We start from the raw sequence: 15,295 nt of genomic DNA, 5'->3' as shown, positions 1-15,295 counted from the left end.
AATTGTACTTATCAGAGGTAATTTGGCAGCTTGCGGAGGATAATGAGACTTGTAGTTCAAGAAAGACTCAAGTGCCAGTGACTGACGGAAAGCGAAGTAAATCGTTCCTGGCTCGGATAAAAGCAGAGTATTATTCCGTAGCGAGTAATAATAATAGAGATTTTACTCTCTATTAAATATCACAGTAACAAGGTAGATCGGATTACACGCCATCTACGCTCAGTAATGAGATGACTTCAATGGAAATAAATACAGTTCTGAAATGATTTCAGTCCCTTCCCACAGCCTGGGAATGGAAAGTAGATGCATTATGACAAAATACAGTTAATCGCTGTGTGTTTCCTTGTGTTACAGACCTGACGTTGTCAAAAAGGCTGCACTGATCTTGTTGGAAAAATGTGTTTACTTTGCAGAACTAGCAGTGAACACCTTTGTTCATCTAGCGCAGGAACCACAACTAACCACAGATGGGGCTGTAAAGTTTTGGCTGAGGTTCACCCGTTAACCCCTCGGCGGCTGCCAGGAGCCGGCGCAGGTATGTAGCTGGCTTCGGGCGCCGTGGGCTGTGAAAGAGTTAAAACAGCTGTAATGATTTACTGCCGCCAATAACACCAGCCTTCCTACACACCGCATAATTGCCGAAGGTTTGTGTATACTGGTTTATAAAGAGCTGAGTACAATAATTCTCTTGTAATTATGACCTTTAGATTAAACATGGTACAATAAAAACGTTATTTAAAGCCGCTGTCAGGATCTGTTGTTACACGCTGCGTGCTAAAGTACATCACCGTTAGTTATAGATTACACACAATGGCTTATTCTCAAGTCACTGAACAATTAGTTGCAGGTTAACAGCAAACACAATTACTTCAGATTAATTGGTTACAAGAAGTTACACAGATTCATCATCGTGTCACAGTGTTTGGATACCTGGAGGCAGAGGACCTGCCCCCCACACGCAGCAAGAAATGCAGAATAGAACACATGGTGGGGGGGGGGGGGGGGGTTAATAGATTTAGCAAATCGCTGCGGTAGAGAGCACATATACAGGTGGTGCAGACTTTAGTGCAAAAAGGAAAAGCTAGTGGTCTCTCTAACTGGAGCTAAATGTTGCAATAAAATTCAACCATCTGTATACTCCTATGAACTCTGTCTCTTAGGGAGCGTATGGCACTTAATTCACATTATTTGGGGTCCAGTGGAGTACAGCTGCAAAATCAACCTTACATGAAATACATATGATGCAGGTCTGCAAAGCATAAACTATTAACATGCTAAGAAGGTGAGATGCAATTGCTGAGCAGCCTGGCAATGGGGGCACTGTAATCATACAGAGGTGTAACGCAAATAGCGGAGCAGGCAGCCTGGTAATGAGGGCACTATAATCATACAGAGGGTGTAACGCAAATAGCGGAGCAGGCAGCCTGGTAATGGGGGCACTGTAATCATACAGAGGGTGTAACGCAAACAGCGGAGCAGGCAGCCTGGTAATGGGGGCACTGTAATCATACAGAGGGTATAATGCCAACAGCGGAGCAGGCAGCCTGGTAATGGGGGCACTGTAATCATACAGAGGGTGTAACGCCAATAGCGGAGCAGGCAGCCTGGTAATGAGGGCACTGTAATCATACAGAGGGTGTAACGTAAATAGCGGAGCAGGCAGCCTGGTAATGGGGGCACTGTAATCATACAGAGGGTGTAACGTAAATAGCGGAGCAGGCAGCCTGGTAATGGAGGCACTGTAATCATACAGAGGGTGTAACGCCAATAGCGGAGCAGGCAGCCTGGTAATGGGGGCACTGTAATCATACAGAGGGTGTAACGTAAATAGCGGAGCAGGCAGCCTGGTAATGGGGGCACTGTAATCATACAGAGGGTGTAACGCCAATAGCGGAGCAGGCATCCTGGTAATGGGGGCACTGTAATCATACAGAGGGTGTAACGCCAATAGCGGAGCAGGCAGCCTGGTAATGGGGGCACTGTAATCATACAGAGGGTATAATGCCAATAGCGGAGCAGGCAGCCTGGTAATGGGGGCACTGTAATCATACAGAGGGTGTAACGCCAATAGCGGAGCAGGCAGCCTGGTAATGGGGGCACTGTAATCATACAGAGGGTGTAACGCCAATAGCGGAGCAGGCAGCCTGGTAATGGGGGCACTGTAATCATACAGAGGGTGTAACGCCAATAGCGGAGCAGGCAGCCTGGTAATGGGGGCACTGTAATCATACAGAGGGTGTAACGCCAATAGCGGAGCAGGCAGCCTGGTAATGGGGCACTGTAATCATACAGAGGGTGTAACGCCAATAGCGGAGCAGGCAGCCTGGTAATGGGGGCACTGTAATCATACAGAGGGTGTAACGCCAATAGCGGAGCAGGCAGCCTGGTAATGGGGGCACTGTAATCATACAGAGGGTGTAACGTAAATAGCGGAGCAGGCAGCCTGGTAATGGGGGCACTGTAATCATACAGAGGTGTAACGCAAATAGCGGAGCAGGCAGCCTGGTAATGGGGGCACTGTAATCATACAGAGGGTGTAACGCCAATAGCGGAGCAGGCAGCCTGGTAATGGGGGCACTGTAATCATACAGAGGGTGTAACGCCAATAGCGGAGCAGGCAGCCTGGTAATGGGGGCACTGTAATCATACAGAGGGTGTAACGCCAATAGCGGAGCAGGCAGCCTGGTAGTGGGGGCATTGTAATCATACAGAGGGTGTAACGCAAATAGCGGAGCAGGCAGCCTGGTAATGGGGGCACTGTAATCATACAGAGGGTGTAACGCAAACAGCGGAGCAGGCAGCCTGGTAATGGAGGCACTGTAATCATACAGAGGGTGTAACGCCAATAGCGGAGCAGGCAGCCTGGTAATGGGGGCACTGTAATCATACAGAGGGTGTAACGTAAATAGCGGAGCAGGCAGCCTGGTAATGGGGGCACTGTAATCATACAGAGGGTGTAACGCCAATAGCGGAGCAGGCAGCCTGGTAATGGGGGCACTGTAATCATACAGAGGGTGTAACGTAAATAGCGGAGCAGGCAGCCTGGTAATGAGGGCACTGTAATCATACAGAGGGTGTAACGCCAATAGCGGAGCAGGCAGCCTGGTAATGGGGGCACTGTAATCATACAGAGGGTGTAACGCCAATAGCGGAGCAGGCAGCCTGGTAATGGGGGCACTGTAATCATACAGAGGGTGTAATGCCAATAGCGGAGCAGGCAGCCTGGTAATGGGGGCACTGTAATCATACAGAGGGTGTAACGCCAATAGCGGAGCAGGCAGCCTGGTAATGGGGGCACTGTAATCATACAGAGGGTGTAACGCAAATAGCGGAGCAGGCAGCCTGGTAATGGGGGCACTGTAATCATACAGAGGGTGTAACGCCAATAGCGGAGCAGGCAGCCTGGTAATGGGGGCACTGTAATCATACAGAGGGTGTAACGTAAATAGCGGAGCAGGCAGCCTGGTAATGGGGGCACTGTAATCATACAGAGGGTGTAACGTAAATAGCGGAGCAGGCAGCCTGGTAATGAGGGCACTGTAATCATACAGAGGGTGTAACGTAAATAGCGGAGCAGGCAGCCTGGTAATGGGGGCACTGTAATCATACAGAGGGTGTAACGTAAATAGCGGAGCAGGCAGCCTGGTAATGGGGGCACTGTAATCATACAGAGGGTGTAACGCCAATAGCGGAGCAGGCAGCCTGGTAATGGGGGCACTGTAATCATACAGAGGGTGTAACGTAAATAGCGGAGCAGGCAGCCTGGTAATGGGGGCACTGTAATCATACAGAGGGTGTAACGTAAATAGCGGAGCAGGCAGCCTGGTAATGGGGGCACTGTAATCATACAGAGGGTGTAACGCCAATAGCGGAGCAGGCAGCCTGGTAATGGGGGCACTGTAATCATACAAAGGGTGTAACGCCAATAGCGGAGGAGGCAACCTGGTAATGAGGGCACTGTAATCACACAGAGGGTGTAACGCCAATAGCGGAAGAGGCAGCCTGGTAATGAGGGCACTGTAATCATACAGAGGGTGTAACGCCAATAGCGGAAGAGGCAGCCTGGTAATGAGGGCACTGTAATCATACAGAGGGTGTAACGCCAATAGCGGAAGAGGCAGCCTGGCAATGGGGGCACTGTAATCATACAGAGGGTGTAACACCAATAGCGGAGCAGGCAGCCTGGTAATGGGGGCACTGTAATCATACAGAGGGTGTAACGCCAATAGCGGAGCAGGCAGCCTGGTAATGGGGGCACTGTAATCATACAGAGGGTGTAACGCCAATAGCGGAGCAGGCAGCCTGGTAATGGAGGCACTGTAATCATACAGAGGGTGTAACGCCAATAGCGGAGCAGGCAGCCTGGTAATGGGGGCACTGTAATCATACAAAGGGTGTAACGCCAATAGCGGAGCAGGCAGCCTGGTAATGAGGGCACTGTAATCATACAGAGGGTGTAACGCCAATAGCGGAAGAGGCAGCCTGGCAATGGGGGCACTGTAATCATACAGAGGGTGTAACACCAATAGCGGAGCAGGCAGCCTGGTAATGGGGGCACTGTAATCATACAGAGGGTGTAACGCCAATAGCGGAGCAGGCAGCCTGGTAATGGGGGCACTGTAATCATACAGAGGGTGTAACGCCAATAGCGGAGCAGGCAGCCTGGTAATGGAGGCACTGTAATCATACAGAGGGTGTAACGCCAATAGCGGAGCAGGCAGCCTGGTAATGGGGGCACTGTAATCATACAGAGGGTATAATGCCAATAGCGGAGCAGGCAGCCTGGTAATGGGGGCACTGTAATCATACAGAGGGTGTAACGCAAATAGCGGAGCAGGCAGCCTGGTAATGGGGGCACTGTAATCATACAGAGGGTGTAACGCAAATAGCGGAGCAGGCAGCCTGGTAATGAGGGCACTGTAATCATACAGAGGGTGTAACGCAAATAGCGGAGCAGGCAGCCTGGTAATGGGGGCACTGTAATCATACAGAGGGTGTAACGCCAATAGCGGAGCAGGCAGCCTGGTAATGGGGGCACTGTAATCATACAGAGGGTGTAACGCCAATAGCGGAGCAGGCAGCCTGGTAATGGAGGCACTGTAATCATACAGAGGGTGTAACACCAATAGCGGAGCAGGCAGCCTGGTAATGGGGGCACTGTAATCATACAGAGGGTGTAACGCCAATAGCGGAGCAGGCAGCCTGGTAATGGGGGCACTGTAATCATACAGAGGGTGTAACGCCAATAGCGGAGCAGGCAGCCTGGTAATGGGGGCACTGTAATCATACAGAGGGTGTAACGCCAATAGCGGAGCAGGCAGCCTGGTAATGGGGGCACTGTAATCATACAGAGGGTGTAACGTAAATAGCGGAGCAGGCAGCCTGGTAATGGGGGCACTGTAATCATACAGAGGGTGTAACGCCAATAGCGGAGCAGGCAGCCTGGTAATGGGGGCACTGTAATCATACAGAGGGTGTAACGTAAATAGCAGAGCAGGCAGCCTGGTAATGGGGGCACTGTAATCATACAGAGGGTGTAACGGCAATAGCGGAGCAGGCAGCCTGGTAATGGGGGCACTGTAATCATACAGAGGGTGTAACGTAAATAGCGGAGCAGGCAGCCTGGTAATGGGGGCACTGTAATCATACAGAGGGTGTAACGCCAATAGCGGAGCAGGCAGCCTGGTAATGGAGGCACTGTAATCATACAGAGGGTGTAACGCCAATAGCGGAGCAGGCAGCCTGGTAATGGGGGCACTGTAATCATACAGAGGGTGTAACGCCAATAGCGGAGCAGGCAGCCTGGTAATGGGGGCACTGTAATCATACAGAGGGTGTAACGTAAATAGCGGAGCAGGCAGCCTGGTAATGGGGGCACTGTAATCATACAGAGGGTGTAACGCCAATAGCGGAGCAGGCAGCCTGGTAATGGGGGCACTGTAATCATACAGAGGGTGTAACGCCAATAGCGGAGCAGGCAGCCTGGTAATGGGGGCACTGTAATCATACAGAGGGTGTAACGCCAATAGCGGAGCAGGCAGCCTGGTAATGGGGGCACTGTAATCATACAGAGGGTGTAACGCAAATAGCGGAGCAGGCAGCCTGGTAATGGAGGCACTGTAATCATACAGAGGGTGTAACGCCAATAGCGGAGCAGGCAGCCTGGTAATGGGGGCACTGTAATCATACAGAGGGTGTATCAAACTGAAATCTAAATTGCAGTGTAAAAATAAAGCAGCCAGTATATACCCTGCACAGAAACAATGTAACCCACCCAAATCTAACTCTCTCTGCACATGTTACATCTGCCCCAACTGCAGTGCACATGGTTTTGCCCATTAGCTAGCAAATTTGCTGCTGCGATCAGATCTGAATTAGGCCCAAAGATCCAAGTCAGGTAGCTGAGAGGTTCCATCGGAACTGATGCTACCCAGACTGTCCCCACGTTTATCTCAGGTCTTCATGTACCAACCCCAAAAGCAATAACACAGAGGCTCAAGGGGGGTCACAAATTTCCTCTCATTACTAAACCCAAAATAGTTGTGAATTCTGTAACTGTGTCTCTCATTACCACTGGGAAGTTTTGCGGCAACCAGCAAACCCTTACAGCTGCCAGGATAGAAGCCTCAAACCAGGCATGTCCAAACTGCGGCCCTCCACCTGTTGAGAAACTACACATCCCAGCATGCCCTGACACAGCTTTAGCATTCTCTGACAGCAAAACTGTTTCAGGGCATGCTGGGATATGTAGTTTCACAACAGCTGGAGGGCCGCAGTTTGGACATGCCTGCTTAAACTGACCAATAACCACTCCGGTCTTTGAGATACATTACTTGGGATGGTCACTGCTGAGCCCTTACCTTCAGACCAAAAACACACTTTCCCAAATGGCACAAAGCGCTTGTTTTTTTGTGTGCAAGAAATGCCACCAATTTCTGTTCTGCAAAGTGATATCACAACCCCAGTTCAGAAGCCCTTTATAATTAACCCTTGCTGATACTTTTAAAGCGATTTTTTTTTTTTTATAGAGCATAACGGAAAAAGAAAACGACTTATTGTCCAGAGATCTATTCAGTAATCAACGTTGAGAATATACATCGCTGTTACACCTGGTTAATAAACAGCGCTTCCCCCATCAGGCCGCTGTAAAACGCTGCTGGTGCGCCTTGACCGAAGTGAACAGCGTAAAGAAAAATTCCCTCTTCAAATTATAAGACAGACACTACAGGCACGAATATCATACGGTGGGGTCCTGAAGCCGCCATTTCCAGTAACCAAAACAGAACAGCCTCATATTCTTATAAATATCCATCTCATGATAATCCCTCATCGTTTTGTGTTTCTTGTCTTGGGCACAAACGTATTCTCGGGGACGGAAGGCAATAAATGGAAGAGTTTCATAGTGTCGCACTGCTAAGAGGCCGGATTACCGCTAATAGATTTACAGCCGTAAATCACAAACAATCAGACCTGCTCTGCTCCGAGGCATAAGAGGCCATTGAAAGGTTTTTAGTCAAACCAAATGTTTCTAAGTAAAACCGAGATTTGTTTTAGAGAGCATTAATTTTCCTCAACTACAAACGTGATTTATTTCTCACAAAAGCTCTTGAGCCCCGCGCTTTTCTTGACAGTTCTCCTGAAACCCAAAGATTTGTGGTTTTTTTCCCAGGCACCGAGTCAGCGAGTTTCTCGTTAATCCACATTCGGCGTAGCCGCAGCCTCCGAGTGTGGAGCATTTCATACGGCAAATATTTGCCTGGGGATAGAATCTACAAGATCTTCAAATAATCTCAGTGTTAGAGCATCGTCTATATAAACAGAGAGGGGGGGTTATCAGACGTTCAGGGAAGGTGCCCGGAATATATCTGACACCGAGCAAAAATACTGAAAAAAATACTGAACCCAAATTCCACAAGGGACATACAAATGGGCCGTGTGTATATAATACCTATATGGAGAAATCCGTAATATGTATTTAGAATAGAAGCTCGCGTAAGCGGGGCCCTCTCTCTTTTTGGAATACTGCACATAAATATGTAATTTGCAGGTTATAATTACGTATACGCTGAATGTTATTTTGTTATCTTGTCTGCAGCTGTTTCGTTTGTTCACCATGTATCTATGTAATCACATTGTATGTTCTATCCCAGCGTTCATGTCACCCCAACACTACAGGTTTTAAGGGTGGCTTAATTATGACCTCAGTCATTTTGATTTAACTATCTGTGCGCAAGCATAGCTATCCTTAATCCTTGGACTGTCAGGGTGCCTTGAGGGACGGAAATGCTGCATTTAGCCGCGGTTGCAATCAGAAGCGGAATTTTGTGTATATGTGTGTTCTGGCGGTACGTCTCTATACCGGGACAGCAGGACGCGGAGAGTCGGGAACTGGTCTGAAGACAGATTTCCATTCCTGTTATACGTGATTTTGGCCACTTAATTAGAGAAAACTTCCAAGTGTGCGGACACGGATATACTGATGACGGTGAAGGTATTGTGTGAGAGCGCTATCACAGGTTTATATAATACCAATAAAGACGACGACGAGAACCAAACACCCTAAAATGAAGGCGATTCAAAGGTCCGAGCTGTGATCCGGATGGAAGAACTGTGCCCTTTCTTTTGTATCTGGCTGGAGATCGCAAGAAGAAAAGTAGTGTTACCAAAATTCTAAAATATCACCTGTGTTCTATTCTGTGCTGGTGCTTTCGTTGTGTTCACAGACACCTACCCTGCTGCTTTGTGTCCTCTCATCATAGTGGGGGATTAAGCCCTCACCTACTAGAAGTATGAAGAGGTTACAGCTGCAGGTGTATATGCACAGGCTTTGGGAATGCACCATACATGCTAATTATAATCACAGTCCATGTTCTGTTAATAAGGAGAAGTTATAGATTCACAGCACAATCTAATATAATTTAAGAAATTTTTACATAGTTCAGTGTAGGTTACGATATTCAGAATCTTACAAGAGCTGCGGAAATGGATAAGAACCAGCGAGGGCACCGCACTATAAAAAAAGATATCTTGGAACATAACAGGGTTCAGAGGCGAGCCACCAAACTGGTTAAGAGGTTTGAATTATGAGGAAAGACTTACAAGGTTAGATATGTTTACACTGGAAAAGAGGCGGCTGAGAGGGGGCATTATTAATATTTATAAATACATTAAGGGACAATACAAGGACTTATCAGACGATCTGTTTATCAAAATACAACGCTACGCAGGACACGAGGTCACCCTCTGAGGTTAAGGTAGAAGAAAATAAAAATCATACACAACGGAGAAAAGGGTTCTTCACAGTAAGAGCAGTAAGGATTTGGAATTCTCTACCAGAGGAGGTAGTAATGGTGGACTCACTAAATAAGTTTAAAAATGGTTTAGATAAATTCCTAACTGATAGAAATATCCAAGGTTACAGCATCTAAATGATATAATACAGGTTGAACTCGATGGACATTTGGTCTTTTTTCAACCTCACCAACTATGTAACTATATATGAGGGCTGCACTTGACCCTTCCTTACTGTACGCTGCACATCCCCCATTGTCGGTTTAGATTGCAAGCTCTTCAGGACCGGACCCTCTTTCTTCACGTGTCTTTGGCAATCTCCCAATTATATGCCGTTTTATTTGTGTTGTTCTATAAGTACATGAGCAGGCGATACAAGCTGTATACAGGGCGGCTAGGGAGACGTTATATAACTAAGTTCAGATATCTCAACAACATCCAAACGCTGATTACAATGTGACCGTCCTGCCAGTTCTTGGTTGGTCAGTCTAGCCTATGTAAATATGTCGGCATTTCCCGTCATCCACGTGTGGTGGAGAGGGGGAGGCAGAAGCTGCCGTATTGTACCCACTGAGGCACCAATACCTCCCCCTCGCCCCCCCCCCCACACACACACACTTCACCCCCTCTCGTCCAGCATCAGACTGGCACCTTTACAGTCAAAACAACAGAAAATGGGCCAGAAATAAATCGGAAAACCTGTCAAAGCCAGAGTAGGCGCAGCCCGCGCACATTGTCCCTACATAAATGAATATATTATAATCAGGGAATCAATAGGCTCACGGGGTAAAAAAAAAGGAGAGAGAATGGAAAAAAACAGGACACAAAAAACGTGTTTTGTCATTTGTGATGAAGTTATAAAAACAACAGACATTCAATATGCCAAGTGTTCTTCAATCCGTCATAATCACAGCCTTATTGAAGAGAGGACAAAAAGGGACTAATTGCATAGGAGCAATCTCAATGTAATAGGTTATATACCCAGGCGCGGCTGCACAATGCGACAAAACACAACACTCCCTGTATACGGCAGAATGTCATCTCTCATTTTCAGGCAATTACCTTCTTTCTTGTCAACAGTTTTAATAACCTCCATCATCTCTAAAAGACTTTTGCTTCAGTTAAATAATTTGCAGCTTTTTAATATGCAAATGTGCCTGTTCGTATGCATGGGTGAAGTGGCTGAGATACTTCAAATGTGTCAGTACAATATGTAGCACCTGCACCTCAGGAAACATGATTTAATTGACACCTAATACCATTCATTATTCCACTTGCTGAACAACTTGTATTAGTCACCTGTAGATTTTGCCGACGGCCTCACGGTGGCCACCAGCAGTCTATAAATAGAGGAGCCATATTTAGGAGATTGGGGGGGGAGAGGGGGGGATCGCTATTAGCGATATCTAGGAAGATAAAGGTGTTGAGTGTTTCCAGATCGCTGGTCACCAGGTAAGAGAACATCTGTGCGCAATCATCCGCAAAGGCGCATTTATCCGCTCCCGGGATTAATATTAGATAATAAGCAGGTTGAGCCCTGACGGGGGTGCATTTAATAGCACGGAAATAAAATACAAACATTATTTTAGTGGTTTTCTAGCAAAAAAATAAAAACCACAAAACCCCTAAAGCGGTGAAAATCCACTAGGACCTTTTGTGGGTTCCTGGTATTTGTGGTACCAGAACGGAATTCAGTATAGCAGATTTCTATTCTGTTTGGTAGTCCTCGTATTTACAAAATCTACGGGTTCACTTCCAGAAATAAGAAGCAATGGATCACATATCACAGGGTACATAGAAACATAGAATTTGACGGCAGATAAGAACCACTTGGCCCATCTAGTCTGCCCCTTTTTTTTATCCTTTAGGTAATCTCAACCCTTTTTGAACCTTTGTTGCCTATCCCCCGTACGGAGATACCAATCGCCCGGAATAAAAGATAGCCGCACGAACAAAAAGAAAGTAAAATATAATAAAAATTATCCCTCCATCCCTACCCTCCAGCATTTCACAAAATCACAGTCAGACAATATAAAAAGAGGGACTACGCTGGCTGGAAATCAGGACAATGTCATTGTGGGTCTGGTCTTATTGCCAGGGGAGAGCGATCATTGTTGCTCATTTGCGGCCTATTCTCGGCCTCCTGCTCTCATCCCTGCAGGCGGAAGCAGGTGAGAATAGTTACATGGTAATTCTCATAATTATGTGAACTGTCATCAAATCAGCCTGGGTGGCACCGAGCGCTCACATTTACCGCACTCCTGGGCAGCGGATGTGAAAAACATTGTGCACACTTGTTGCACAATTATTCATCTCCGACGTTCCTTAGGTTTATATCTGATCGTAAACCACGAATCTTAAACATTTTATAACGGTTTTGTTTTTTTTTGTAGATACTTTCTGGGGCTACTACATATTAAAACACACCCAGACTGCAAAGGAACTGCAGACCATGAGAAGGATCTCGCCGTCTTCATACTGTAACTGTCAGACACAGGAGGGCTCCCAGTAGTGCTTTGCAAATTGTATAATGGGGGGTAATTCAGAGTTGATCGCAGTAGCAAATTTGTTAGCATTTGGTCAAAACCATGGCCCTCATTCCGAGTTGTTCGCTCGCTAGCTGCTTTTAGCAGCATTGCACGCGCTAGGCCGCTGCCCTCTGGGAGTGTATCTTAGCTTAGCAGAATTGCGAACGAAAGATTAGCAGAACTGCAACTAAATAATTCCCTGCCGTTTCTGAGAAGCTCCAGACCTACTCATAGATTGCGATCACCTCAGTCTGTTTAGTTCCTGGTTTGACGTCACAAACACGCCCTGCGTTCGGCCAGCCACTCCCGCGTTTTCCCTGACACACCTGCGTTTTTTAGCACACTCCCTGAAAACGCTCAGTTACCACCCAGAAACGCCCCTTTCCTGTGAATCATTCACCGATCAGCAGTGCGACTGAAAAGCGCAGCAGGATCCACAGCAAAACTGCTAAGTTTTTAGTTAAATAACTAAGCGCATGCGACCTGCGTGCCTTGCGCATGCGCAATTAGCAACAAATCGCAGCATAGCGAAAATCGGCAATGAGCGAACAACTCGGAATGACCCCCCCATGTGCACTGCAGGGGGGGCAGACGTAACATGTGCAGAGAGAGTTAGATTTGGGTGGGTTATTTTATTTCTGTGCAGGGTAAATACTGGCTGCTTTATTTTTACACTGCAATTTTGATTTCAGTTTGAACACCCCCCACCCAAATCTAACTCTCTCTGCACATGTTACATCTGCCCCACCTACAGTGCACATGGTTTAGCCCAACTGCTAACAAATTTGCTGCTGCGATCAACTCTGAATTGCCCCCAATGTTCCTTAACAGAAGGCTGTTACCAGAGAGGAACTGGGGGAAGCATGAAATTAATTTGTACCTATTTTTCACAGTTTTGTTTGCAGTGAGGTTTGTATGACGGAGCACAGACACACTGTGAATCGCTGCGTTTATTTCTCCCCGCTCTGAACCAGTCATCCGGAATATGGGGTCACACTTCTCGTCATTGTACTTTGTAGTATACCTGACCCCTAGCAGCCAAATAAAAAATGATCAGAAGAACGATTGTGAAAGTGAAAATGATTGTGAAAAACAGCAGCTACGATGAAAACGGACCACAAACCACATTAATAGGGGAAATAAGATCTGGAGTGCGCTTGGGAGCTCAGGTCAGCCAGAAAGGGAACAATGCAGCAATTTTCCTGAATTTGTAGCCTAAAAAAGTGGACAGGAGAACTCATCGCTGTCCCCAAATCCAAACTCTGAGCTGAAAGTGGGCAGCTGGCAGCACAGCTGGTGAACAGGATTAATGTCAGAAGAAAGATACAAACCTCAGCATATGTCCAGCCTGCGGTCCTCAGGCTTTTGCTTCATTGTACCCCGGCGGAGAGCAATGAGTACAGCTGGATCGGGCCGCAGTGCCCGGCCCCTGGCACCCACAAGGTCACCGCTAAGAGGTGGCGTAATGGAGGTACAGAGGCTGGCAGACGCGAGTCTTATTAAAATGCCCATCGCCTGCAATGCCTACTAAATAATGATAAGGGGGTGATTTGTTTAAATCACATCTATTGCAGAGCAGCCGACATCGGTCGGCGCATCTCACGTCCTCCTGCTATATGGTCCCCATATACCGTATCGGCTAACGAAGGCGTTATTTGTACCCTCTGTAATTAATGGTGCCTTTACAATATATCTTTAATGAAAGTGCTGTATAATTTGTGACTCGGAGAGAGGGAAGGTTTGTACTCGCTGATGAAACAAACGTACATGGAATAAATGAGGACTCAGACAAGAAGGACCACCAACCCCACTATCTTCCCACGGCTGCTTGGGAGCTCTGTAAGCCCATTTCCCAGGTGTTCCGGCCAGAAGCTGCTCCCAGCGTTACTGGGAGAATGCCACTCTTTATTCTGGGCTGTCAAAAGCAACCACTTAAATTCCATTACATGAGAAATGACTGTGCCATTGATTGGGATACACAAAACCCGCAACGACATCTCTCTGCCGACCACGCCTGGAAATTGAGCGCAAACTAAAAGCAGCGCCATCCACTACGCCAATGTTCCAGCAATATAAGGGACCGTTCCTTTAAGCATTAAACTGAAATATCTCAATTACTTGTTTATACAACTCCGCATACCTGGCGTTCCAGCTAATCTTTAGCTTCAGGAGATCTTAATAAACACACAGTATGCAGCTAACAAACTGCACTGAGAGAGCTCAACACAGACAAAATGTGCAATTCCTTTATCAACCAAGCAGCGTTAACACCGTCACTGCCAGGCAGCACTGATCTCAAGCCACTTTTAACAGCAGTGACTGCCAGCTCCTACACTCAGCAGGCCAAGTCTCAAGGATATCACTGGAAAACCACAGGCTGAGATGGGTATGAGAAGAACGACACCCAGAGCAAATATTTCTACACCGACCCCTGCGGAACTTGTCTACCTAGCAGAAGTTTGGGGGCCCCGGAGTCCCATGTAACACACACACACAACTACTGGATAGACAACACTAGCACTAGAATTAAGAACAAATGCACCAAATCAGATAACAGGAGGCGCAGTGTTATACCAACAGTTTGCTGGACATTTAGATTAATACTGTTTGCGCAGAAGGATTATTTGTGTGTGTGTGTGTGTGTGTGTGTGTGTGTGTGTGTGTGTGTGTGTGTGTATGTGTGTGTGTGTGTATATCACGCACACTATAAATGTCTGCTGGTGGAATCCAGTAAACAGCACGACACAGCACCTCGCCCCTGAGTGTTTATGTTACACCCTACACCAGCTATAGAGCCGAAGAGGAATTCAAAAGATTTGGGTGGACATTATTACCTTTACAGGTGTTTACATATATGAGAATGATAACGGTACATGGAAATCCCATTTCTAGTGCCTTCATACAAGTTCTGTTTTCTATTAGTAACATTAGCCGGATGATGATAGCTGGTGCGCTGTGACCCACTGGGCGCAATATAACAGGTTATAATGTGATAGGGAGAGACCGCCAGGCCACTAACGCTCAGAGCTCATCAAGAGATTTGGAACAAAGCACATTGGGGGTCATTCCGAGTCGATCGTAGCTGTGCTAAATTTAGCACAGCTACGATCATCTTCCCTGACATGCGGGGGGACGCCCAGCACAAGGCTAGTCCGCCCCGCATGTCTGGCTGCCCCCCCCCACTGCGCACAAGTACAAAAGCATCACACAGCGGCGATGCTTTTGTACTTGTGGAGTAACTCCCGGCCAGCGCAGCATCGGCTGCATGTGACATCACGCAGCTGCTGCGGCCCGCCCCCTGCACGCCTGCGTTGGCCGGACTGCGCCCCTATAACGGCGGGCAAACACCGCCGTGCCGCCCCCTTCCGCCCAGCGACCGCTTCTGCCGGTCAATCAGGCAGAGGCGATCGCTGGGGAACGACGCGGCATGCGCCGGCGCAGTTCCGACCCGACCGCTGCGATAAACTGCAGCGAGC

At 47.5% G+C, this 15,295-nt stretch overlaps 1 protein-coding gene across 13 annotated transcripts in view; it reads right to left on the bottom strand.

Annotated features, from left to right (window-relative positions):
- SOX6 (SRY-box transcription factor 6) overlaps nt 1-15,295 on the bottom strand; it is a 560,806-nt gene that overhangs the window by 272,476 nt on the left and 273,035 nt on the right. The window lies entirely within an intron of this gene.

Source organism: Pseudophryne corroboree, chromosome 11, assembly GCF_028390025.1.
Source record: "Pseudophryne corroboree isolate aPseCor3 chromosome 11, aPseCor3.hap2, whole genome shotgun sequence".
NCBI classification, from domain to species: domain Eukaryota; kingdom Metazoa; phylum Chordata; class Amphibia; order Anura; family Myobatrachidae; genus Pseudophryne; species Pseudophryne corroboree.
The sequence above is the reverse complement of the archived record's forward strand: the minus strand, read 5'-3'. Positions and strand labels throughout refer to the sequence as shown.